General features: G+C 34.0%; 1 protein-coding gene across 3 annotated transcripts in view; it reads right to left on the bottom strand.

The window, feature by feature from the left end:
• Positions 1-4,383, bottom strand: part of LOC129733885 (tachykinin-like peptides receptor 86C) — a 230,652-nt gene that overhangs the window by 123,730 nt on the left and 102,539 nt on the right. The gene's annotated exons all lie outside the window — the stretch shown is intronic.

Here is a 4,383-nt window from a genome sequence, read left to right as displayed (position 1 = left end):
CTTCAGCAGCACCCATTTCGAATAATTACCGCGTTCCTAGCCAAACCAGTATTCTCCGGGCGGAGTAGATCAAATGAATTTTTTCCATCCGAAACTCATCAGCTCTATTATGCACGATCAGCAAAGGTTCGATTGCCAACGACTGAAATAAATGCTACACCTTACCCCCTTAACGCTGCGAGAAGCTCCATCATAATAGTAGAACTATACTCAAACGTTCAACATAAAAGCATTCCCGAGTACCAGTGAACACAAACTGTGATAGAAATTTATCATTTTTCACATTTACCAATTTTTTTTCTCTAAAATAACATTTTGAAACCAATCCATAACGCCCATATTATATAAATTTTATGGATTTGAGATTAACACCTTTCATCAGGCTAATTTTAATGTTTTTAATCTTTAATATCTGCATACTCGGGACATCTAAACCAACAGCGACGATAGAGGCTATGGAAAACAGTTTGAATAAATTATTGCTTGGTAAACTAGTTCGAAAAAGGTAGGCGTCATCAGCCTCTGAAGGACTTCAACAGTAACACCACACTTTATCGGAATTTCCATTTACAACACAAAAAATCGGGAATCCACGAGAAGCGAATTTACGCGCAAATTGGCAGTTTTGTTGGTGAAGCATTTTTCAATGTGACGTAGAATTACGTCTCTATTTTCCAGACTGAAGTACATGCTGTAAAAGTGACAAAGTAACTAGCTAAATGTTACAAATTAATAACAGATTGCATCTTAGTCTCCTCTATGCCGCACTATGGTCGAATCCGTGAAATTTCACGACAAAAATCTGTAAGTCGGAAACCAAAGATACTAGAGATTTCTTGTCTTCTAGAAAGTTGCTCTACTAAGAGGAATCTATCTTTTGGTATGACTGGTTACTAGGGTGGTCCTATTGTACTCAAAATAAAAATTGTAACTTTTTTATCTTACTACTTAGAGCAATATTGTCTTCCACGAAATTGTAGCTAATTTAATTTCATGAAACTTTGTTAAAAAAATTATTACTCTATCTCGTTTCTTCACTGTTTTAGGTCAATTTTTCCAAATTCATTCGGGGTGGGTCTAAAAACAATTACTATTATTGCTCTAGTTTTTTCAGCTTTATTCGGATTTGAAAGTGGTGTTCGAGTGACTTTTAGGGCGTGAAAAACTGCATATTTTGACACTAATAGATAAATGCTAACTTTTCAGAGAAAAAAGTTACAGGTATTTTTTCGTTTTAAAATGACACTTTTTGGAGGCACCCTACTCCTTTGTTTGCACATATATGCAACAACAACACGTTTAGGATGAAAGTTCATAGTTTCACCTTCAAAATGCATTTTGTAGAATTAGTCAACTTTTGTTCCCTTTAGGGTTAAAATGCATTTAAAAACTTCGAGTTTTAACACAAAAAAATGCAAAAAATGTTTATTTTGCATCCATATTTTGTTGTTTTTGAATAAATAAGTAGGATTTTTTTTGACTAACCCCCTTAAAGTCGCAAAAAAACCTTTCTTACAAAAATATATGTATATATAATCGAATCACAAAATTTTTGTTTATATTGCATACATCTTTTGTTGTTTTTAAATAAATAAGTAGAATTTTTTTGACTAACCCCCTTAAAGTCGCAAAAAACCTTTCCTACAAAAATTGATGTATGTATAGATTTCGTAGTTACTCTTTATGTTATTGCAGTCAGCCATTGCAAGAACACTACACCGTGCTGCACGGGTGCCACTTTTGCATAGAAACACTACACGGCGTTTACGGTCGTTCTTACACATCACGCAGTGCAAGTTGCAATACACGCCGTGTAGTGTTTTAAAAATTTTCTCCGTAGCAGTGCGTGTTTTAAACGAAAGCCACCATCAAAATTATCATAACAGTATTTTATCGAAACAGTACTTGAAACTATATATTTTCGTCATCTTATTTCAATCCCCTCTTCATCCAATATTATTCATAGACTTGACTTGCGTATTGGGAAGATAGTAGATAAGCTAAAAACATTGCCTTTATTTTATTTAAATTTTTGCTCACCAGTATTGATTTCAACTTCATAAAAATAAGTATTTGAAAATTGTCATTCTCTATCACCTCAACCTTAACATTGAAATAATAATATTAGGGCCCATTCAAATTTAACGTGACATAAATATTGGACTTCCGGAAAACCCTCACCACTTTGTCTAGCATGTTTCCGAAACTCAGCACACCAGGCATAAAAAATTTCCTCAGCCTTGCTTGCGTTATGTAACATTTGAACGGACTTTTATGAACCAATAAGGAAGCACTTATTTATAACGTAACGCAAGGATAATTATTGTTGATCTCCTTTCCCCCTTTGCCGTGCTTTTTGTTTAAATTTTCCGTATGGGTTGCAACACTTTGCCAACCCAACACTCTTTCCCGTTTCCTGAGCGTTACATAATTTGTAAACGTTCCCTCGCGATATTTCTGTTTTAGATCAGCTTTACTTTACTTGAAACATTCTGGCTCAAAAACCAACGTTTTGGGTCAAAAAATGTTGCGTTACGTCATATCGGACTGAAGGGAACGTCCATTATTTACGTACCGTAAATAAAAACTATTTTCGACACCCTCTTTCCTCTAGGTAACGCTCTTTGTATAGATCTTCAAAATTTTTAGTATTGATTGCGACGTTTCGTCAGATCTCTACCTCCCCCAAGCGTTACGTATTTTTGGACGATCCCTATACGACATTGCTGCTTTAGGTAAGTTATATTTGAAATTGAAAAAAAAAATTATGATTCGATTATATACAATTTTGTATATAATCGAATCATATATAATCGACTCAATATATAATCGAGTCTGTATATAATCGAGTCCGACCTGTAGTAATTTTTTTAGAAGACAAGAAATCTCTAGTATCTATGGTTTCCGACTTAAAGATTTTTGTCGTGAAATTTCACGGATTCGACCATAGTGTGCCGTTGGGTGAATGAAATGTGAGACAATTTATTGATATAGTGTTCAACATTATTAATTAATAGTTTAATGGAGAAAATATGTAAAAAGTTTCGAGGTCAAATTTTACCATAAATGACACTAACTATTGCCTGGCTTCCCTAGCACGGACAACAATTAAATGGACGGAACAAAATTTCACTGTCTTAACATATTTCGACCTAGCAGAGCGACAGGAACCTTGTGCAGGAGATTTCTTTTGTTTTTTTTTATCCTTATCACTGGTACCGGCTGTCAGGTACCAGCTAAAAGCTCACGTCACCTGGAGCAGAGAGCTGATCACCGGTCAGCTCCGGTTGTTGATTTATTTTTGACGTAGGATTACGTCTATCTGGAAGTTAGGTGCCTGAATTTGTAAATGAAGATGTGTAACATTGGAAAAAGTGGTCATGGTTTGAGGTTAATTTTTTGTCAGATTACCGAGGTTTTGGCATCAATCGATATGATTTTTTTACTCACGATTGAGTTGTTGTAACAAAAACATCCAATTGATTGCGACACTATTAAAAAAAATCAGTAAATAACATGGATTGTCTAAATCATACCGAGCATCGCACCTCAAAACCTTACAACAAACAAATGGTTGTTTCTTCTCAATAAAGTTGTTGGTGATCATTCTGGTTCTCTTTATTGTTATTTTTTCACGGTTTCTATCATATCTTTCAATCATCAAGTGCAAAGTCAGAATTACTGCTATAAATACTCTGAACTTGTTTCTGAAATTGTAAAACTATGTGTCTCCTATAAACAAGAATTAAATTTCTCAGATGTCAATCACAGCCAGTGAGCACCGCTGAAAATTTAGCGACGCTTATCGCTAATTCACTAACCAGAGAATTTAGCTCGATAATCGCTTAACGCTAAACGCTAAACTCATATTAGCGGAACTTTCGCTAATCGCTAATCACTAACTTATTATTACATACACAGTAAAAAAATTACATTTCTTTACATGCACATAAATGGAGCATTGGAAACCATGTAATATTCTGTGTGGCATTATATTCACATGCAATGTAAATTAATATATTGTTGATTTGCATGCATAATTATATTCCAAACTCTAAATTTATATCACTTAACGTACAAATTTACATGGTTCGTTTTTATCGTTTTATTCTGTATTGTGCATTATTAACGATGTGAAATAATATATGTTTTTCATTTTATGTGCTAAAAACCGTTATGTGCTTTCATTTGTATTAGTTGTAAATTTCATTTTTTGGTACTGTATAGATTGTCTAATGGTTGTATTTATTGCTCTCAAAAACGAAAATTTGTAATTGCATTATGGTACCACTTACTGGAAATCGACTTTCCGAACTCCGTTTCATCTTTTGACGTTGGACTAACGTCTATATCGAAGTTAGGCACCTGAATTTGAAAATCTAG

Source organism: Wyeomyia smithii, chromosome 1 (genome assembly GCF_029784165.1).
Source record: "Wyeomyia smithii strain HCP4-BCI-WySm-NY-G18 chromosome 1, ASM2978416v1, whole genome shotgun sequence".
Taxonomy (NCBI): Eukaryota; Metazoa; Arthropoda; class Insecta; order Diptera; family Culicidae; genus Wyeomyia; species Wyeomyia smithii.
Note: the sequence above shows the minus strand (reverse complement) of the source record. Positions and strands in the feature narration are given on the sequence as shown.